We start from the raw sequence: 24388 nt of genomic DNA, 5'->3' as shown, positions 1-24388 counted from the left end.
GCTCCAAGATCTACTTTTCCAGCAGCTGAACTCCAGTGATCTCCTTTTTTTTTCTTTTAAATACTAAAGTTGGAATGGCAAAAGTCAACATTTATCATATAAATTGTAACGCAGTCTGGCGTGATGGAATGCGTTGCATACTGCCCTGCAATGTTTTATTTTTTCATTTTTTACAGTGTTATTGAAGCTAAGTATAACATTGGTAACCTGCAACAAAAATTAATAGTTTTTATTAGCTGATTCAAATTCAAATAGTATTTGCCAGCACCCTTATTAGGTTTTCCATACACGGTAGTTATTTCTTTAGAGACTTTAGTCACTTTAGGAATGAAGTAGTTTTCTGTTTCTAATTATTCATTTCTAATTTTGCATTACACCTTGAGTAAGAAGTGAGATCTTTTTATTTAAAGGTTATTACTATGCCTCATAATAACATCGATATGACACCAGGCCTTGCGAATCCACGCATATAAATTACATCACTCTTAATAAAGCCCAACCAAGCAACATTTAATATCCAGAGCAATCAAAATAAATTATTTTTAGTATTTATGACATTTAATTCCGTTACTATTGATTTAATGACTAATAAACCTGACAAAAAGCTGTTGAAAATTAAAATAAAATATTTGCGCTCACCATCGTGGATCTTCACAGTGCCTCATTATTTGAAAATAAAATCCCTCCTTTCTTTCCTCAAGGGGACTTAAATGGCTCTGTTGAGCTATTTATCTGTCCATCAGTGAGTCTTTTTCTATGGACATGTAGGCTAATGCTGACAGCCGTGTCTGTCGGTCACATTACTTGCATAATTTTTAAGATGCTTCAATGCCAAGAGCGAGTGTTCAACAGGTGTCCCCAAACAGAACAGACCAGGGAGAACAATTTCATCTCAAAATATTTGTGACGAAATGCGTTTGTTTGAGTATGTTTAGGCCCCCTCAGGGCCCAACACTGTGATTTACCAATACTGCCCTTGATTGCAATCGAGGCAGAGCACCCCTTCTCTAAACCATCATAGAAACTCAAAACTCCTTATTTTCTTTTATACTTGATGTCGAGTGCCCCAGTCCATAAAGTGTATCCTAAGTAGAAACAAGGAACCTCTCAACATCAATTTTTTTTGTACTGTTGTGAAAACTCAACAACAGTGATGTAGTGAAACCGGACCAATGAGAAGTAGACATGATTTGCAATGGCTTTCTCCGGTGAGGCCAGTTCAGTAGCTAATGGAGATTAGCACCCCGACAGCTGCTCTTCACTGTGTGTGTGCGAGTGAGTGTGCTCATGATGAATCAGGTTTCTCCTCTAAAGTTACATTTGGCCTTTTATGGGTAGTAAATAGTTTTAGTCACAGAAAATCAACAGTTGCATTGAAAGGGGTGCGCCGCTGATTGTTCCAGCACCTTCCAGCTCTGTCGCAGTGTTTCATGTAAAATGATCCGTACATCTCAGACTGTGGGAACTAACTACTCAACATGGTTTTTTGTGGCCTCGTGGAGTAATTATGGTGGCATATACACCGTACACGTACGTACATATGAAAACGGTTGAATATATTTATCTAAAACAATATTGACATTCTTAGATGATTCACATTGTGCGAAAGTTGTTTATGTTCTGCGGCTGCTCCGGCGGTCGGCTGTGCTCGACCTGTCATGTCTGAGGTTGTGCGTCTGCCCGTGCACTCCTGTGTGTGTTTGTGTGTTTCTCAAGGCCGAGACTTGGCACTTTGCTCAGCGTGTGGGCCAAAGGTAAAAATACATCGCAGTTATACTTCTCTCCACTCAGCTGTCACAGACAAACAGCCTCTGAGCGCGCCAACATACGTTAACAGTGGTTGTGTGCGTCGGAACCCCTGCTGGTAGCACATCTCCCGTAAACAAGTCTGCCTCAGCCGTCTTAACACCATGCATTGGGTCCTGGTATTGGCTATGATAGGCGTGTTAACAAAAACTAGATCATGAAAATATGCCGAAACAAACAGCAATTGTATCGTTGAAGAAAAAAAAGAAAAAAAAAGTTGTTACCAAGCCGGCGCCTCTGCAAGCACATTTGTCAGACGTATGGAAGTCGTTTAGTGTGTATTTAAACCACAAAGCTGAAGTTAATATTAATTCGTTTGTGTGTGCCTTCGCCCCATGCTGTGTCTTATTATATTTTTAGAAAACATAACATGAAACCCTTGAGAATCTCTACGTGGAAGTGGAACCGTGTTAAGTTTTCAATTGAGGTCAGATGGTATGTGCGAAGTCGTTGCTTGTTCCAGCAGTGCTGCTATGTATATGAACACTAACTCAACCTGCTATTATGAACATTTTTGTTTTCACTGTTAGATTTTAAAACTGTGTGAGTGTGTCCTCTGCTTTCAGCCATTGCTTAGTGTTGTTGAAGGCTTTTTAAAATTAAATCTCATTCATTTTCTTCTTTTCTCACCGCATTCACACATGTTCAAAATTTCCTTACGATAACAGCAGGGGAGCAAACATTAAAACTGTTAGCGAATATTTGGCAACCTTTTGGAAACTTTTGGCAACCTCTGGCGCTGTTCAAAACAGCCTTACCTTCAGCAACACTCGCCAACATTCACTCTTCAGTGAGATAGGGTCTAGAAGTAAAGGCCTGATCATAGTCTTTGCTATCCGGTCGCATTTCCTGTGAAATTACATTTCCCTATGAATAGAAAATCTTAAAGGGATACCCATCTTATTTAGCTATTTTCAGCTGTTAATTATGAATATTTTGTCTATACCTAATGAACAACATTATTTTTTTTAATGTGGAATTAATACCTTTAGAAACATTTTATTCCACTTGCTAATTACAAGTGTAAAACAAGCTAACTTTTGTAAAAATAAAAACAATGTGAATTCTTTGCGGATATCGCATGGGATTGTGTGACAGTTGCTCAGCTTCTTAAAATGTTTTGCAACTTTAATGAAGTTATAACTGGTTGAATTCTAGGTTTCACTTCTTGAACAAGTCAACGTGCCTTGGACACTGCATAAACATAAATTGTCACAATTGGGCTTGTTTCCATTTTCAAATACTTTTACAAAAATTGTACTTGTTTCGAATCATTTCATAATTTCAGGCTCCAGCCTTTTGCATACAAGCAACTAAAATGTCAGTCTTCCATAATGTAATGCCTTTTTAAAACACCTGCATCATAAACAACACACACATTTACCCAATACCGCAGGGCACAGACTGCATTAGGTTACACACATCTGGAGACGCCATGTGGCGGGCAGCACCCCAGCAACCACGTCTCTCGGTATACGCCATGGCACACACACACTCACGCACGCATGCGCGCACACGCACACAAACATGCACACACTGTCCCTGTATTCTATTGTCGAGTGCTGAGAACCACAGCTGTGACTGTTTGCTTCAAGCGAAAGCTGAGAGTCAGAAAAGGGAAGGTGATTGGGTCCAACAGAGCCAGTTCATTAGATGGACTCTGTAAAACATGATGGCCCACTAAAAGATCAGCACCTTTGCCAAGAACCCGGACAACCGCCGAGCTGCTGCGCAAATCACCCATTCAGACTCACATACAGATGCGTGAGCGTGTGTGTGTGTGTGTGTGTGTGCGCATGCGTGAGCACAATCATGGACTTTACGACCACTGACTGACAAGGTTCACTTCTGGCACCTCTTATGACATTCTGTTTTTATTAAAACTGTAAAGTAAATGCTTGGGGATTGATGAAATGATAGTGTGCTAGATGAAAAGAGAACATTCTCTAATTCCACAAGTCTGGTTTTGTTTCAGTATAAGTGAGTTCAGATTGATGGGATGCTTGGATTTTATTGTGCAGTTGTGATTTTCCTCCCTTGCTTTTTCCAGTGCCACCCTTCTCTCAGATTTTTCAAACATTGCACTTTTCTTTTAGTTAAACATGAATTTAAATAAATAATTTGCAATTGTAAGATTCACACAGGTATGTTTTAGTCTTTTACAAAAATCTAGCCATCTATTTATTTTCTATACCATCGTCACGGCCACTGAGCACGTTTGCCAATTTGGCTGACTAAACTTTTCCAAGTAGAGTTTTGGAGATGCGCCTATCAGAGTGACAATTTGGTGGCAGAAAGTCAAGCTTAACCTTCCACCTGCTCGTACCACCTGTACTGTAAATGGCCAATTTAGGGTTGACAACTTGTTTAGTACGACTTATTGCATTCATAAATATGCAGAATCAAACCCTTTGAATCATAATATACTTTTTAAAAATCAACCTACTAGGTGGCACAGCTAAGGGCACACATAAAAAGGTGGGGGTGGTTTATAAGAGCCTACTTCAAGATGAAGATGTGCTTCTGCCATGACTATAGTTAGAGACTAACATCCTGCCGAATTTACAGTAAATGGGATGTATGAAGTCGTTATGATCGGCTGTGATTAAAGTTGCCTGAGACTATTCCAACAACGGCGCAGCCAGCCCTCTTGCAGATCTGCTGGAGGCGAGACGTGTGCTCGACTCCGAAATGACAACTGTCAGGTCTGACCTGCCTCCTTGTGCCACGTGCCGCAATTTAGACTTGTCCGAGCGGATCTATAGTCTGTTCTACTTGCAGTCACCAAATTGTCAGGGGCGCTGGGGGCGTTTTAAAGAAAAGGCCCATAGGCTGCCAAAACGACAAGTGAGGAGGAGCACAGTCTTCCAAGTTTCCAAAACACAGTAACATAGTGTGCGTGTGTGTGTGTGTGTGTGTGTGGGGGGGGGGGGGGGGGGGGTGTTTGAGCATGTAATAGCAGTTAATCCTCAGCTAAACTGTGCCATGATGAGGCTCTACCAAGCGGCATTGTTGCTTAGCAGCCTGGTAAGTTGTGCCTTTGTCTTTTGTTACCCCTGATATACACACACCGCACACACACAAGCACTTGCCACCTCGGTCGAGACGACAAGCTATGCACAATGGTCTAAAGAGTGCAAATGTTTGGAAACAAGTGGGTCTTCCTGGCGCGTTGACATTTAACAAACACGGGGGAGGAAAATGAAAGACGAATCCTATAAGAAGAGAAAATTACATATTTTTTCTTGATACTTCATCTTTAATTAAGAGAAAACAAATCCAGTGCTTTTGGTTGCCAGAGTGACGATGACCTCTTGGGTTCCAGAGAGGTGAAAGGTGAAGAATGTCCGAGTCAGGAGATCTAAGCTGGAGGTAGCATGTCCAAGATGGAATTTTCTTTTCAAAACAGCTGTAGTTGAAAAACATTTCAATTATTTGGCCAACATACTGTATCCTATTTGATATTAAAGTAATTAAAACATATGTGAATTTTAGCATTGACATTAATGAGCTTTTCTGCAGTTTTCACATGGATGCTGCCCGATATACTTTACACTGACTGCTTATAATTGATAATTTATATTTTTAATTGATGTATATAAAAATGTCATTGTGTCCATCCGAGGGTATGATGTAAATCTACCGCAGCTTGTTCTCCTTCCCGTCATGAGCAAACACACACATTCACTTGCAGCAACTCACCACTTCAGCATTCGGCCCCATTTCCTGCCCCCTCCCGTTTCTTTGAATGCACTTTACAGATGTACAAATTCTCATGCACACACTCATGCACGCATAAAACAAACTTTCACATCTTCCCAGCAGATGCTGTCCAACATTTCAGGAGTCACTGAGACTTAAGGGAAGCATCAACCTAAAGAGGAAAATACATGTACTTGCTAGATTTTATTCCAATTTTTGCAGGTATTTTTATGTGATCTGTTCTCACATCACCCTGAGTGCAAGCAAGTGCTTACAGCAGCATGAAGGTGCTGAGTGTCAGTGATTCACTCATTTGCCTTTGCATGAGTAACATGATTGACGTCTGAATTGCTCAAGGCCACTCATTCCTAAGAAGTGATTTTACCATTCATATCCCAACACAATGCTGCAATTCATTCTCGAGGGATTCGGGAGGGCTTTGCCAAAGCCGGAGTGGCATTATCGAGAGGGCTCTCCTACAAAAGATTTTCTTATGCAGACAAAATGTAAACGTGAACTGGCAACACCCGGCTTGAGTTTGATCACAGCTAGAACAAACTTGTTTCTGAATGCGGCAAATGTAGCCCAATCAACATTATTAGCATTATCCGGTCACTTCATCATGTGGCGCCCAACACGATTATGGGAGTCTTATGAGGCTGAGCGTGATTCGTGAAATAATACGCTGCAAAAAGATCGACAAAACTTGACGATCTCTCCCATGGGAAATAATGGAAAGAGAAATAATCTGTTCCAGTCAAACTATTACTACTACATTCTAACATTTTAACGTCACCTGCCAAGAGGCATGTAACTGCTGTTAAAAATGACACATTGAAACAATTTGTGTAAAATGAAATCTGTTCTTCTATGATTATAATTCTACGCTGCACAACATTGCATGTCCATTTGCCACAATCAGCATATATTCTTTTTGTGATCAGTGATATCAACAACAACAAATCAGAAAAAACAACACATTTTTAAATGTTGTTTTTTGAAGTAGTCTCATGTTAACACATGAGATTTTCCAAGAAATGTTATGTCGATTTAGAGAGTGTATGACCTTAAATTCAGTGTTTCCCAACTAGTGTACTGTTAGAGATAGTCAGGTGGACATTGGGAATTGTCCAGTCCCTCTTGGTTCCCAAATCATGTATTTATTGCAAAAAAAAAAAAAAAAAAAAAATATATATATATATATATATATATATATATATATATATATATATATATATATATATATATATATATATATATATATATATTGTCTCTATTATTGATACCAGGGATGTATTTTGGCGGGCAAAACAATTACATGCTCTTTGACCAGATGGAAGAAGGTCAAAAATTACATTGTGGACCCACATTTTAGGCCTTTTTGTTTGGAAAAAACTATAATGTGCACCAATGTAATATGTCTGATAGGTCAGTGAAGGTTGGGATCTGCTTTTGCTTCGACTGTCCACTTCATGGATTGTATTTACCTTCTTTTTGTCTCTACCAATTTGACAATGCAAATCTTGTTTTAAAAGAGCTGTTAAGTAGTGCAGGTTGCCATTAAAACCTTCCTTTTAATATCCATATCCAAACTAAATCATTTGACTGACAGACGGTTTTACAAACTCACCACATGATGAAAGAAATCTTGCTGACAATGTTCACAGTGCATCGCCAATTTGGCACAGCGACTCAATCAATCACCTGTTGGGTGTGAGTGTCAAAGGTCAGTAGCTCACAGGTGAAAGGTCATGGGGAGCGCCCAACGAGATCTCCAGGATAATGAACATGCCAGGCAGGAGTAGCGGCCAGAAGCAGCGAGAGTTATGCTCCGAAAAAAGGAGAGACAACAACGGGGGATAAGAAGGCCAGCTAGATTGAATGAAGGGTGTTTTACGGCAAGATTAGAGATGTGTTTGCTGTCTTAAATGGTGTGGAAAAAAGACAAGTGGAGAAAGACAATGACGTGATGACAGAAGTGTTTTGTACTTTGTGAGCGCGCTGTGAACGGAACATGCGGGGAAAGTCAAGAAAGTAGACAAGAAGGAGGTGACGTTTTATCAGCCGTCACCAGAGAGGACAGGTAGCCTGAAGCCTGGAGACTGCATGTCTCTTACACAAAATTACTCAGGTGTGTGTGCATGTAACCTGAGCATGCATAATATCAAGTGTATTTTTTTTTTGTTTTTGTATATGTGTCTGTATGAATGAATATTTAATCTTCGCAGTTTAAATTCTTAATGTCTAAAGTTACATTTTAAAATTAACTTAATCAATTAAAAGAAGAGGAGCAAGGTGAATTAATAAAATAAATAAATAAATAAATAAAAAGAAAATCAACATTTGTGCCCAGGCAGCGCAGCGGTAAATGTGATGTTTGTCACCTGTGTTGAATTCACACTATTGAATGTCTGGGTTATATCTGAAAATAAATGATTCTAAATTGAGTAACATAATTTGAAATAATGGATCGTTTCATAACAAATGGAAAATCCTATAAAAGAGCCTCATTAGTTTTGGAGAAAAGTGAAGACCGAGTAAAACTGAGGCTGTTCCAAAGTAAAAAAAATATGATTATATTTCTATCACTACTTACATTTAAAAAACTTGTTTTTTTCTTTGATAGTATTTTTATAGAGTCTTCAATCAATTTACTTACAGCAGTTCTTTGCTGGTGACAAATGTAAGGTATGGAACATCCTTGAACTGTTGAACTGCAGGAATACAGTATTAATATAAAAAGAGACAAAAGAAAAATAATACTTGACAATTGAGTAAATTCCACACAAATATTTCTGTAGGCAAATGAACTTATTTCAAGGGGCAAAGATACTGAAATTTACCAAACTTGACAACTAACCCTGACCATGACACAGCTAACATAGATTCAAATGTAAAGAAATGACCCCAAATAAGTGTGGGAACATGTCAAAATGACACAAAGTGCACAAGGGGGAAAAAAAGCAGGAACAATTAGTGAGGTGACTTTGCTCTTGTGGTTTGTGTAATTAGCGGTCGCGACAGCAAGTCACTCGCATGATTTGTTTGACAGCACAAAAACAGTCGTGCGATAAGATTCCCATTTAATATTTGGAGTTGTGTGACATTCTATTAATGGCAATGCCAAAGTTTTAACATCTTTTGACAATAAATCATCGTTGGAGAGCGGTGCTAAATAAAATCTCGAGGGCGTCAGATTGGCGCAGGTCGGCCCTGGCCAACATCCCTGGCATCCTATCGGTGATCCCCATGTGCGGTGGCTTCGCTTTTTCATGTTTGTGTTTCACGTCGACTACCTCTTTGTCACTTAACACTGCGCTTAACGGCATCATGAAATGCGTTGGTCAACGCATCAGCAACATGTCTGCATCTTCCTCAGGCCAGCCTTCCTCTGCAGACTATCTGCAGGTATGGATCCATGAGCGGCGCCAACTGATGAATGCCTGAGCCCACTCGATGAGTTATGGGAGGGATTATGAAGTAATCAGCGCAATTCATCATGCACGCTTCCTCGCCTCGCCCAAATCGCATCCACTCAGCATTATTGACCTCGACGTTATAGCTCTAGTCCTCTAATAAAGTGTTGAGATTCTCTTTTAAATGACCAAATAATCGGTGTGTAATTAGTCATCGGCGCAACACTCAGGCCTTATCACCGGAGCAGGTAATCATACATCAAGTGCTGCCCTAACTCGAAACTAATCTGATTCATGATCTCAGAAGGCATTACACAGATATATATATATATATATATATATATATATATATATATATATATATATATATATATATATATATATGTGTGTGTGTGTGTGTGTGTGTGTGTGTGTGTATTTGTGTGAGAGGGGAACATTTTGAAAATCAGTCTGTGCATATCAGATAAACATATGAATATACAATTTAAAAAATATCCTTGCATGCTTAAGTAAATGCATTAGTTATAGACTCGTTTCACCCCTAGTTGCCGAAATTCTCCCAAAGTTGGTCCAAGTGGGTCTTTCTCCTCATCTGCTTGACATGGCTCCTCCTCCCCCTCCTCCTCTGATATTGAATGTGCAATGTGATTGGGCATGCAGCCTTCATGGGAAGACATTGCGAATATGTTCTTCAACCAGCAATCCACCAATTATGTGCAGCCTGAACCATGGCAATTGTTACGCGCAGGTCACAGATTAAGTCTAATGAAACCTGGCACTCTTGAAGACAAATGAACCGTCATTAAAAACCACTCGGGACCGACGGCAGGCGTTTGTTTCTCAGTGTAGTGACATCATATGTATACAAGAGGGGCAAAGTCCAAAATTTCACCTCAGACAAGAATGTGAAAACGTGTATTTTGAGCCAATGTTTTTCAGGGACCTTGTGAAAAGATATTTGGGTGAAAAGTTTATATGGATGTCAATCAGTCAGCGAACCTAACATGGCCGTCTCTCTCCGCCTGCGGGTGACAGCCTCCCCCCTCTCCTCTAATCCTCCATCTTGGCTACACGTCAAGCTGCCTTGTCCAGTTGCACAATATCCCCCCTCCAGGGCAGGCAACTGCATCGCCTCTCTGGCTCCATTAGTGCCACTCCACAGGCATAGCCGACATTCTCCAACGGGGGCGTCATCGCCGGCCACTGGCACCCCCATCACTCGGAAAAGATCCCTCCTTCCCCTTTTTGGTCACCCTCATCTCGGTCCTCTACATCGCTCCCCTTCATCTTCCTTTCCCCTGCATCCAACGCGTCGGTTTGGAGAGGCTTACGCAAGACCCTCATGCACGGTAACAATGCAAAAGAGGAAACTGGAAGCCGACCAGGGATCCCTCCCGGCGATGTTACTCACAAGTTTCAAGTTTCTGGCATTATTTCGCGAGTGTTTCGAATTGACCACAGCGACTTAGCCTCATTAAAACGCATCATGAGGCCAGGATGAGAGCCGCAGCACATCGGCCCCTGTCAGACCGGGATGCTTTTCAATAGGATTGAGAAGATCGGGGCTGTGAGACGAACAGAGGTGCATATGTGTCGCTCGCGTCTAATGACGGCTTCTACCTCAGAAGCGTTATTATCCCATTACTCTTCTCTGTCATTTCCATGTTAATGCAGAGTGCACCCCAACCCACCCAGCACACTCCCCTGATTGAATGCCTTGCTCTTAAAGGACACTGACCTCTCTGCAAGTGCCGGGCACAAAAGTACTCTCCGACACCCACGCGCACGCTCGCACCTACTCACATGCCAACACGATTGGGTAATGCCGAATAAAACAGATGCCGTCTTAACGACTGATCCAATAAACTATGTAAGACAAGTTAGGACTCCGATCAGTCGTTGCGTTCAACCTCCTTCACCATCATGTTTGTTCGCTTTGTTTCCATAGTAATCTATTCACCAATAATGACTGCGATTGTTTGAATAATAAAGGCAAAGAAATAGCAGAATAATATAAGTAGGGCTGCACAATAGACCTATTGCAAAAATACGGTCAGTGCCATACTCATCTTTTGCCAAAGTCCAATTGGCCAGAGCACAATGAAGTAAGAGCCACATGCAGCTCTGTGGGTTGCAGACCTCTCTTCTAGGTCAGAGAGCATCATCCACATCAGAATGGAGAAAATCCCAAAATGTGCAAAGCTTTTATCTGGGTGAAATGTAGCTTAATCTATAGCATAAAGAAATTGTGTTTTGATTCAAATTTTTGGTTCACTGGATAAATCCATCAGAATGTATTCGTACCGTTGATGACTTAAGTATTAATCTATGATTCCAAAATTAGTCAATACTGTACTGTATGGTCAGTGAATAAAAGGTTTTTTTAAAGTTTTGACTGGTGCTGTACATTAATCAGGCTAAAATCAACAACGTATACATGCATTCAGATGGGGACTGTCAAAGGCTGTAGTGCTCTGGCAAATATTAATATTGAAGAGATGACTGAATTGTTTAATGTTACGCAGTTTTTGTTTTGTTTTTTTTTTAAAGAAAAGTCCAAACTCAAATATTCCTTGAGCCCTCTCGGCTATGAAACATTTCACACATGCATTCTCCCAGCCTTGTTTAAACAACAGACACCTTCAACTTCATGACTTTCAGCATGATGGAAATACAAAGATGAATCTTCATCCTTCGGGGAAATTCAATTATGGACAATTGGCAGGCGTGTTGAGACAGAGGGGGGGGGGGGGGGGGGGGGGGGGGGCAAGAAGAGAAAAGAGAGAAACAGGAGTTTGCTCTGTGTGTATGTGTGTGTGTGTGTTGTGTGCAGGTCTCTTCCTGTTCCTGGGTCAGATACTGAAGCCTGTGTCCTGACAGCTCATTGGCAGACTCTCTTATTAGCACAATATGAAGAATTTTAACAATCCCCTCTTCCGAACCAGGGATAAATAAACCAAAATCCAATTTTTTGTCATCATTTCAAGCAGTCAAACAAGTGGCTGTAACATTTGCCCTCTATCGCTATTACTTCTCAGCTGCAGAAATTCTTTGAGTCAGTTGTAATTATTAGCTGTTGATACTATAACTTGGACTGCCTAATCTCATTCTGACGCAACGACCACAGCAAAAGTGATAATAATGAAGTGTTTATGCTTTGCTGTTTGGGTCCTCGTTCAGTTCCCTCTTTGTTTAGTTCAATCTCATTCCATTATATATTAGACGAGTGTATATTGTTGACTTTATTGAGGCACAGTATAAACAACAGCTTATTTAGCACTTTTTGTATGAAAACAAAAAGATGAAGATAAAGGTGTTTTGCAAAGGAATCATTAGACTCCTCTTCCCAATATGTTGCTTCATGTTCCTATTATTTTGCTCTCAATTTGACAGAAAAAGTTAATGTTCCTGTCAGGGCAATTTAAAAGGACTGAAATTAGATTTGCTACTACCTGCAGAAACTGTTGAGAATCTCCGGTTTAGTGCAAAGAGGAGTGCACATCAGCAGTGAGATTTAGATGCCTGCAGTTTAATAAATATACATTTATCAAAATTCTAGTAGAAACAAGAGCCCTTAGCAAGTGGATTGAGTGGGCGTGAGAGTGTGTCCAATAGTTAAAATGATGTTTTCCCACCTGCAAGGTCACATTTGTTTTGGTTGGCGGTCATTCATGTTGTCAAATCAATATATTGATCTCTGTAAGAAGTCAGCCTGGAATTGTGTTGTATTTTGGTCCCAAGATGACTGTTCACCTGCCCAAAGTTCTTTTGTGTGAATCCAAACCGCACTGGCGTGTTCAATCCCTTCCATGGCTTGGCTTTGTTTGCACAATTTCCCCACCCAATAATGAAACTATATCACCGTATCCAATCCATCTGTGTTTGAAAGTTGTCTTCGCTGAAATATTCACAGCATAAAACACATGAGAAAAGTGCCTCTTTTTTGACAAAGCAGCCGTGTTTTAAATTCACTCTTGTACAATAACTTTCTCAACACCTGCTGCTTTTCATGCAGGTTTTGCCTCCCATTCGAATTAAATATTGCAAAATAATGTAGACTCTGAATTGTCCAAGAGCCCATTCTAAAAGACTTTCCACCAGAGACGAGATTCACTCTACACGGATCCCCAGATGCTTGCAGGCACATACTCTATGGACAAAAAAAACAACAACAAAAAAAAACATTTACACATACACACTATTGAACAAATAAGAAACTTTAAACAAGCTAAAATCATCGTTTTGGAAGTGTGGGTTTAAGTAGGAGTACAGAAAACCCGGGCCTAGAATCAAACCCTCAGTCTTCTAAGTTAGTGGTAGATACTAACTTATAATTATTTATATAGATAAATTGACCTTAAACCCCAAAATGTGTTCATTCTAATTGAAATCCGTGCCTCTCAATCATTTATCTTCTTGTATCATATACATTACTTAAAAAAATAACTTGTGATCTCTGAATTTTATAAACATTCGTTTGGATTGAACTAAAGTCAATATCTTCATATTGCCAGAAAAATTGTACTCATACGTTTCATTGATGTGTTGTGGGACCTTACTGGGACGCTATGAAAATAGGGAAAGAGAGATGGCGGTGAATGCAGGCTGAGGGGTTTGATGGTGGCATTTGACTTCAGGGGAGGAAGGGAAATTGTTATTAACCACAATATGCGCTGACAACCTGCATGTACAGACAAAACCTGCACAGGTAATGACTGTGTGGAAAGGTTCATAAGTTTAGTGATGTCATCATAGCAAGGCTCATTTGAAATGAATGCACATGTGTGTGCATGCTTGCACGTTGCTTCTGAAAGCATATTTTAGGTCACGTCTTAAAATGTCTTAGCGCTCCCATCGTCTCCCGCTTCATTTCCCCCAGTCATCGCTGTTCCACAATCATCTCATTCAGAAAACATGGCCATCAGACAGGCTTGACTGCTTCCACCTTCTCTTTGACTCCAACCTTAACCATCACTTCTGATGTCCCCTTACGTGTGTTTAAATGACAACATTTTTGAGCCCTTCTGAGAAGTTATTCCTTCCCCGCCTTCTTACAGGTGATGTGTTGAGGGCGACGATGGCTTCTAGTCAAGCCGAATGGATGCTAATTGAAGTGTGGGGGCAGGGGTGGTGCCAGAACAGACGTTTCCATGGTAGCAATTAGGCACTCCGAGGTTTCAGGTCATGCTTAATTAGCATGCAAAGATGAAAGACAGACCGATGAGCGTGACTGGCCCAGACCATTAGTATGTGCGTGTGTGATAGTGAATTTATCCATATTTCTTTCAAAATAGTGTACAATACAAGTATTGAGATGAGTTTTATCGAGACAAGAAATAGTAATTCCCCTATACATTGCAATGGAAGACTGACAGAATTGGTTACTCGTTAATTGTAAAGCAGCGGCTTGAAATTGCTGTCACCCTGGTACCCGCATTTTGCCATTGTTGCAAAGCGCCCCACTTCTAAAGATTAAAACAACAAAGAACATGTTTTGTTTGAAGAAAAATGCTCTTAGACCATCACTACGTATTTTATCAAACGCTGTTTCAAATGATTTTTTTCATTGGTTGCCTGTCCGCGACTTAATAAAAATGATCTTGCGATTCACCAGTGCAGAACCACTGTTGTAAATAATATGAAAAGAAGACTAAATTAAACTAAAATAATTTCTGTATTTTTCACGCTATAAATGACATCTGATGGGCACAGTCTCAAAGAATAGGCTTTTTGGAAATTTCCATTTAGAACGCATATGAACTTTATAAAAAAGATGAATGGACAGATTGTGTTTCTCAATGTACTATATAAACCTGACTCAAACATGAAAGTTGTGAGGTCAAACGCATCTCGTTTTTGGTTGCTGATGCACCTCTGATTAGGAGACAGTGTTTTACATGACATTCACATTTATAACTGTCAAACAAGTGTAAAAAGTCAGTTAGCCTCAGTTAAGACAAGAAATAAAGACAAATGACACCAATGCAGCACCGTGAGTCTATTTGATAAAATATTTCATGCCATTCAATATAACTTTCAATATTTTACTTATTCACGTTTCAAATCTTGGTATTTTCGCGTAAGGTTTGGCTCAATTAAAGCGTCTCTTTTGCGCTAAGGCTTAACCTTGATAACAGGACATTGTACCACAGCGATCAGTTAATTACAGTCATAGTTAAAGTGTTCTTTTTTTGTTAATTTATTATCTCCATGATTTCTGTGTGATGATTAGATTATTTTTTAATGCATTAGGCTTCTTGTGCTTGAGTTGGAAATCAGGTCAATCACACCCTGGAGTGGACACTAGTTGGCTGTCCTTGTGTTTGGCATAGTTGTTGGCTGAAAGGCGAGTTTGGAAGGAAAATACAGATGTAGAAATAGAAGAGCATGTGAGAGTTGTCGTTATAAATAATGTCCAATTCATCTTTAAAAACTCCTAGATGGAAACTTTGACCAAGGTGGAGTGATATTCATTCTTTGTGAGGAGCTTGATTAGCACCAAGCATCTCAAGTTTAGTCTTTCACGTAAATGTAAAGCAGCCAGCTGGAACTGCAGCGTCAAGTAATGACAGCGACAACATTTCATTGCAAACCTCTTTTACCAACCTTGAGAATGTTTGTGGTTTGAAAAAGTTTGCGATGAACAGTGTGGACAATATTTTATCTTAATGATATTTTCTGCTTATGTGATGATTTCCAAAAAAAACCCCAAAAATCAAACAGGACCATTCCTCCTGATGGTCAAAATTAAAGATTGCATGCAGCCAGCACTTGGGATTAATCTCAAATACAGTAGAAGGTAGAGAGTTACAACAGCGTCTGTCAAAGAAAACAAATCACTGAATCACTGAAATTATTTGATCTGCTACAATAATGCAATATAGATATAGATATAGATATAGATGCAATATAGATAAATGAAACCAAAAAGAGAATTAAAAAGAAAATTAAAAAGAGATTAATTAAATCAATGAAGTACATGAATTATTTAATCTGTCATTTAAAAAAAAACTCTTGCTTGTATGAATACATCTCTGAACAAAGTCACTTTATTTAGATTCTGTTACATTCTCTTCTCCGCTGTGCGTTTTCTTCAGAAGTAAATATCACTAACACAAACAGAACTGCATGTTACTTGCTTGCCTTAGCGCTTTTGAGGTTCAGCAAGAATCTTGCCTGACCTTAGATTTCTTTCGCCTAAAATTTCGAGTCAATCCCGTAATGTAAAACCCCTAGGGCTTGGACTTTATAGATTCCACAGTATGACTAAATTCCTCCGTCTCTCATCCCTCCGCTTTCTCTTTCTAAGCGCTAACAGCTCAATACTCACTGCAGAGGAGGATGTCAGCTCTGTTATTCACAGCTCAATGATAGAAAGCCCACTGTGTGCGTGTGTGTGTGTGTGCGCGCATGCATGTTTACGCTGATGGATATGTATTACCGAAGTAAGGCGAGCCGCCATTAAAAGCTTGGAAACTGTGGGGCAGCTTTGAGCTGTGACTATTAGGCTGAAAGTTTCCGGTGTTGGCAAAACACAAGGGAGGGGTGAGGCAGATGTTGGTGAGAAGTGTGTGTGTGTGTGTGAGGACTAACAGTAGCAGGTGGTAAGTTTTATTCACCCTACTGGCCCACACTCATGCTCTCGTGGGGGGGATTGTGGAGCCATCTAAAGCTCAGCTGTTCTTTGCGTTGTAATTACACGTGTGAGCTGCTCTGGGACACTTTTTAGAAGAACATAATACACTTTAAAATTAGATTCAAACATGCTCATAAATATCTCATCTACATTATATGTTCCTGTTTCCACAGCCTTCGTTTTAGACACCGTTCAGAGAATCCCAGCCGTAGTTTTCGCTTGTTGGTTCGAGGGATTTGCAAAATGATATTTGTGCAACCCCACAAGTCCACAAGTTCCAAAATGAGACCGTTTGGTGTGACGTGAGGCCCCCATCAGCAGCTTGTGAAAAGATACAGACTATGTGACATCAGTTCCGATAAAAGCACAGCAGTTACGAGTGGGCAGTTTCACTGTTGTTAGACCAAATTTCCGTTTGAACAGATGAGCAAAAAAACCTTTTCAAGATTTTTCTCCGGCATGGGGCAAATGAGCAACAGCTAGCGTTGGTGACATCAGGAAAACGTCCCTGAAACTGTCGAAGCTTTCCTTCATTTTCTGTTCATCCTCCTTTGTCAGTTCCAGCTCTTGCCTCATGCGCCGATTTACTAGGTGACAGCCTATCAGAGTGATCAGAATGATTCAACTTGCTGAGTCCACCAAAAACAGCACAGACGCATAACAACATAACAACATAACAACAGTGTTTCTAACTAATCACATCGATGCCGAGGCTCTTCCTGTTTTCCGATGTCGGTTTGCGGCATCCACAATTTGGATATTGGCAAGCAGCCTTTTGTTGATGTGATTTAAACATCACGGAGAGAACATAAAGGCCTATGTTTGCCAACCATCCAAGTTTTGTCCGACCTTTTGCCAAGCCATATATTTTGCCTCTTTCTCAGGTGGATTCATGAACCCAACCATGAGGCATGTCAGGTTTGTTTGAGCTCCTTCTAAATGATCACCAAATAGATTGTTGACATCTTTTAAATCAAAGTTCGTCAAAGCTAATTGCTAATCTGGTCACGTGTACACCAAGAGACCTTCATGCCAGGTTCCAACCCTGCGGCTCAGCCAGGCAGGTTTGCCGAGCCCAACATAAATAAGAGTCACACACTCCAGCGAAGACAAAAGTTGGCCAAAGTGGCTGTCAGAAAAAAGAAGGATGACAATGAAAAAAGAGAACGGATAGATTGTTTGTTATTAAATTCTGGTCCCGAGGTCAGTGACACGGAGGCTTTTAGTGGCTGCTGGGAGCACTCTCTTGTAACACCCTGTCTAATTGGTTAACGACATTTGTCATAACATGGCTCCACCATCCTTCATCCCTTGCTCCATATTGTTTGCCTCTCTCCATTTCTCAGAGAGAAGGCTTTATACATTCACCCTGGATTCAATACTTCTTCCCTCACCTTTATCCTATCTTTTACCTGAGATGAGTATTGATTGAGGGAAGGGAAACCTATCTATCTCCCCCTGTGTTTTTCCCTTTGCGAGATCAATACATGTGTGATAGTTTAAAGTCCCCCCATATTCGGTTTTGATAAATATCACTAACGCTTTCGTGCCATCGCCATCCTTCACTTGTGTGCACGGCTTCCATCATGAAACCATAACCTTAATTAGGGTTTCTTTAACCTTGGTTTGTTTGTGGACAGGATTGAGCAAAAACACCTAAACCAATTTCCACAAAGGCGAATAGTGGGTTGTGGCCCACTGTGGATTTGCTACGTATTTGGAAGTTGGTTCTTAATCGGATGTTTCTCAGGGACGAATGCAATTCAGTCACAATGTTTAGGGCCTAAACGGTCTAAACAGTTCAAGATTCGCTGTCATTCTATTTTAACGGCCTCCTTGAAAGTGAGGGTGTGGTCCTGTCTAATGCAAATCATCCCGCCCCTACAGCAAGGTTGGTGTACATGAGGAAATCTGACAACCGGGGACCTGTTTTTACAGCAAAATCTGAATTTTCCTTTGGAAAAAAAAAACCTAAAGAAGCATAACCATGACTTATGCAAAGTATCAATTGTGATCCGTCACAGCAAAACGAGTTGAATCGAGTCTTTTGAACGCGTAAATACAGGTTGAAAATGTTTCTCACTACCTTTGATTAAAGTATTTTACACATTTTAAAATGAATTTTATGGGCCAAACTTTCAGTAATTTGAAACCAACTTTTATTTCTTTACTTTTTAATGTATTTATTATTTATATATAACATGGATGGATGGATGGATGGATGGATGGATGGATGGATGGATGGATGGATTTTATTATGCCAAAACATAATCTCTGAAATATGGGTCACTGTTTCTCATTTTGCTATGCTGTATCACAAATGTGTTTTAACTTGTGGTAACAGTACTTCATAACCAAGCCAGTCAATGACAATTGTCAGTTAATACAGTATTTTGATAGATACAGTAACTGTGGTATACTGTATTCAAACTAACCTTAAAGGGCCCATATCATGATATTCATTTACATTTTTCAGTTCAAATTTTCACAGTGAAATATATACATATACAGTAATTTACATTTGGTAAATTGAATTTCTTATTAAATATTCTTTTTGTGATACCGATACTTCTAATCAGAAAGTAAACCTTGTTTACTAAAGCTGGACCTCTCGCCTCTTCGTGATGTTGCTCAGTGTCGGACGGCCGCAAAACATCCATCCATCCATCATCCTCACGAGGGTCACTGGTGCTGAAGCATATCATGGTAGAGTGAATAAAGGGGCCCAAAATCATGTGTTTTACTGAGATGAAAAACAGTGTCAAACCCGGTTCATCCTATCAAATCGGTCCTCGTGGAAACATCGTATTCATAACAACAGTTCTGCTGTGAATTATTTACTACAGACGTTGATTGGTGTGTGCTCCCAAACACTCATTTTCACCATGTCGGTATTTTCTACAGTAAAATGTTTTGACTAATAAATGAAATGTCTCTTCACCTCAACTCCAGAACCAAAACAAAACTAACTAATGTGGATAAGGTCAGCGTGTGTTTACTCTTGCAAGGGCGGTACGAGGGCCTGCTATTGTCATCAGACCTCTCACAAGTCATGTTTATCTGCTCGGGCAGATAAACATGACTTGCTGAGAGTGCAGAATAAGCAAAGAATGCTTAGAAATGCATCAATGAAGGGAAATAACACCTTGGGGCTGTTTAGGGTGAGAAATCTACATTGTAACTTGATTAAAATCTCCAAAATGTTGCACTCTCTTGATACGGCCCTTTTAAACGAACAGCTTCAAAACCATGTTAATGGTACAAGGGCTTGTCACAGGGTAAGTAGTATTGCTATCATTGGCGTGACAACCTTGGATCCCTTTCTTTCATGGCCGGTAATATTGGTGGACCAGCCAAGAAAGATATCATGTTCTGTTAGCACTAGCATTACTGTTTGGACCCTGCAATTAGTCCCTGCACAAACTAAAACTGGTCAGGGGCTTTAAGTTTCCGCTCAGGCAAGTCCGTCCATTTCAGTTCGCCCGTGTGTCTGTCTGGACTTGAGTTACCTAAGAAGCCTGCACCAAAAATAACAACACCCTGTCAGGCCTCTTACAGCTCCCGTCTCACATTGCCCATAAACTTAACAGCTCACCGCTTTGCCTGTGCCACTGTACTCAACACACGCACACATACACACACTGTGCACACCAGGACCAAAGTGTTCAAACTGTAGTCAACTGTCTGATTTTGGGGGCCCCCGTTTGCTGCACATAAATGTAATTCACTCATGAGTGACTCTCTATAGTTCAAGTTAACAGCGCATCATTGAGAAGCTGATTTAAGACTACTAATATAGCATCCCCCTTCCAGAAACCCCAATTTCGAACCACCCCCCTAGAACCCTTGGGGCTGGCAGCAGTGACCCATATGTGGCATGAAGCATCAGAATACATCTGAACCCTTCTAACCCAGTGTATACCCACAATGCACACACGCACACACACGCACGAAAATCCACACATCCTCTGTTCTTTCCCCAAGGAGGCCTAGCAGCCGGCTCCACACGTTTTGTTCCTGTCGAATGTATTGATGCACACATGCTTCCATTCACTCAATTGCACACACACACATACTCACACGCACACATGCACGTACACATTATACTCTTTTTGAAAGGACACTTCCTAAACATCATATCTAATCAATCATGTCATGAATGATGTTTTAATCTGTGTATCCTATTGAAAAACATGACAGAAGAACACACACATACACACATAAGCATGCATGGATGATATAAAAGGGGCTAATGGTCTTAGCGCAGCGGAGCCTCATATGTCATAATCTTGTCATGATACTCTCCTAATCCTTTTCTAATCCACTTCCCCGTTGGAAAAATAAAATTAGGATTAGCTCTCTCCATTCCTCCATTACAAAAGCATCTTCTTGTGGCTGTCTTTGGAAGATGCTCCACTTTGCTCTTTTGTTGTAAATGGGTAAATACAACCAAGTAAATACACAGAATGCCAACAAAGAAGCAACTGTTTCTACCCGGACACAAAAGTGACATCTATACAGACACACACGTACAAGCACGCACACACACACACTTGCATATTGGAGCAGATGGCTTCTGTACGTGCTTACTTGCACTCAGATGATCATTCATATGCACAGTGGAAATTAACATAGCTAAAAGCTGCCTGTGCATATGTGTGTTTGTTAGTGTGTCAGTCTTTGATTAGCTCGCCGTCTCGGGGGCCGAATGGGAGACCATTTGGCGAGTGTGTGTGCTATTAACATAGGCTCCACTGGCTACGGCTTAAGAGGCAACACAGAGAACTTTACTTCACTCTCTTCAAATATTGCATTGGGTTACTTATTACAAGTTATTCTATACTGTAATACAACGCGATTACATGTTGTTACCTACTGCCATTTTAAAGTAATCGATTATATGACACTAGTCCTTTTTCTGTGTGATGTTTGTTTAGAACCCTAAAATATTTACTAAACACCAGGGAACTATAATTTTATAACTTGAAACACAAAACACTTTTTCACTTGCTGTCAACTCAAAATGACATCACATGCTCAAGACTCAGGTACCAAGCAATTACAGCTCACTTGTTTTCTGGGTCTGGTCACGTGATAATCCGAGCATTGATTGGTCATTGCCCTGGTACATGTGATGTCATTTTCAGATGACATTTAGTGGGAAAATCTGTTTTTAAAGGTATCGTTTGTACTTGAAAACTATTTCTGGTATCAAATTACGGAGGCTACACCAATCATTAACTTTGAACTGCAAGAAGTGGCATATAAGTCATCATCACCATTATTAAAAAAAACAGTGAGTGAATCATATGCTAAACTAAAACACATTAAAAGTGGTATCCTCGAGGAGTGAACGCTGGCGGCTGGCCGTGAAGGTAGAGGCTCTTTTGAGTTCAAGGTCGCCAGTGGTCACCACAAGGTCGCAAGAGGACACCAGGCATTGTTCTCGCTGGAAGAAAATTTAAACGTTTGCCAATTGTTCACATATGCGCTTCATCAAAACAGAAAGTTTTATGATTTACATTCTTTTAATTAGTCACCTTTGCCTTGATTATGCAAGTAAAAATGCTAACACACGTTGACCGACTTGATGAGACAATGACCTTGGCTGTTGTGTCTAGGTAAAATTCAGGGACTGAAGTCAGCCAGTGACTATGACAATGTGTGTGTGTGCGTGTGTGTGCATGTGTGTGTGTGTCGTCATGCTACTATTAATATTAACTATAATTGTAACTGATTTAATATTATCAATCAGTATAAAAAAATTGTTGTACATTATTGTTACATATCAAAGTTACACCATGACTGTAATTGATGATTGGAGGCAAGGTAAAAAGTGTTGACTGTCGCAACTGTGGAAATGAGGTTAGAAAAGAATGGAGGGCGAGACAAAAAGCTTAAGATGAAAGAAGCATGCAACACGGCAGCATGAAAAGACCATCGGGATGTTTCTACCCGCTAGAGGCAGCCATGATCTTAAAGGATGCGCAAAGCTCCGTGTGCGTTTATAAGCGAGAGTGCATGTTTGTTCTCATGCCCTCTAGCTTTGGGCCACTAATGGCCAGTCCGGTCTTTGTTCCCGAGCAGCGCGGCTTTTGAGCTCCCCTACTCGACAACGAGCCTCCGTGACTGCGCTCTCGTCAACGTATTTTGACTTCGTGTATCGGCTTGTGGTGCTTGATTGCCATCGCTCAGAGTCAAACTCTTGCAGGTCATTGGCTAACTGTTGCCCTGGGAGATGACTCAGCGGGCCATGATTGGCAGTTGACGCTAACGCGCTCTGACAGCCTTGTTAGTGCAACCTGATTGGTCAATTAGTAACATCACTTACTATGAAAACCCCGGAGAGATAATAAAGCAATCAAAAGCGTTACAACTAGTCAATTAGTATTTTGTTTTGTTTTTTAAAGCCAGCAATGATTGCCTATGTTGTTTATCGCACTGCAAAAATGAGGCTGACAGATAAGGATAATAGAAAGAGTGATGACTTAATTTTGTAGAGACGATTTCAATGTCTATCAATTATAGATGTTTTCCACAGGAAAGCCTTCAAACTAAATACCACATGCTGCTTAGTCAAAAAAGTCTGTTTGTGATTATTGCAGAGAGAGCGCAATTTAGATGCATATTGTGTAAAAAGCCACAATGAAATGAAAAAATGGCTGAACCCTCATCTATCACGGTGGATAAATTCCAGACCCATTTGTGATAGCTGTGATATAGACGGTATTCACTGACATCATTTGTGAGTCAGCGGCATTGTATCAGTCTAACATACAGTCTTAGCGTTTACAACTTTACTCATTGCTCTCCTCACCATTTACGTTTGCTCACTGGCCGGCAAGTGTGTGTTCGACCCTGAAAATGTTCATCGGGTCCAATGACGCCTTTGAAAATCTTGTAAAGTGATTTAAGAAATTTGTTTCAAAATATATTAAATATTTTTGAAAAATATTGTTGAAAACTATTGTGCTGGTATAACGTTAAACTGTTTTTCACCATTTCATTTTTCCTGAATTTTTTTTTTTTTTTTGGGGGGGGGGGGGGGGGGGGGGGGGGCGTTCTTGGGCCGCCTCTGCATGAGTAGCCCCTCCTCAACTAAATAAATCATGTCAGTGGTTATCTGTTATGCATTTGCAACATGTATAGAGCACAGTAGATGGTTATGGACATCTCAAAAGTGTCTCTCATTAAAACAGTCGACTGCAAGAACTGCTTTAAAGCGCCTGGTTGTCAACCATAAATGTGCACATAGAAGACACCAAAATGCTGCATTTAGTTTCAGTTGGTAATTTAGACACTCTTGAGCTGAAGTTAAAACTTCATTGAGACGAAATGAATGCTTTCTTATAGCTGTACTTATTTTCATTCAGCATGCCACCAACTCATTTTACCAATTCTTTTCTCGAGCAGTTTAGATAAAGGGAAAGCAGTTGGTCTCCTGTCTGGCATTGTAGCCTTTAATAAAGTTGTCTTATTTTGAAGGTCAGCCACTTAATGAGTTTGTGATATGTTTGGCCCTAGTTGAGCAAATTGGCAACCTAATAAAGTAATATTATGGGGGTGACAGCTGACCTGCTGTTTTGCACAGAAATGCCACACTGCATGTGAGTTAATAAAGTTATGCATGTTCTTTGAATGGCTATAATGCAGTTGCCATGGGCCCTGCAATGTGGTGATTGAATCATCACGGGAGGTTTATTGAATGTGGGAATTTGTTCAAAATTTCCGTGAATTGCATACACTTATGACAAGACTCACTCCTGTAGGCACACAAAAACATTTTTGGTCCCTGTGTCACCTCAAAAAGTAGAATAGGGGTCAAATT

At 40.3% G+C, this 24388-nt stretch overlaps 1 protein-coding gene across 5 annotated transcripts in view; it reads left to right on the top strand.

Annotated features, from left to right (window-relative positions):
• Window positions 1-24388, top strand: part of slit2 (slit homolog 2 (Drosophila)) — a 98557-nt gene that overhangs the window by 14072 nt on the left and 60097 nt on the right. The gene's annotated exons all lie outside the window — the stretch shown is intronic.

The sequence above is a fragment of the Hippichthys cyanospilos genome, chromosome 7 (assembly GCF_059441005.1).
Source record: "Hippichthys cyanospilos isolate Australia breed blue-spotted pipefish chromosome 7, RoL_Hcya_1.0, whole genome shotgun sequence".
In the NCBI taxonomy this organism is placed as follows: Eukaryota; Metazoa; Chordata; class Actinopteri; order Syngnathiformes; family Syngnathidae; genus Hippichthys; species Hippichthys cyanospilos.
The sequence above is the reverse complement of the archived record's forward strand: the minus strand, read 5'-3'. Positions and strand labels throughout refer to the sequence as shown.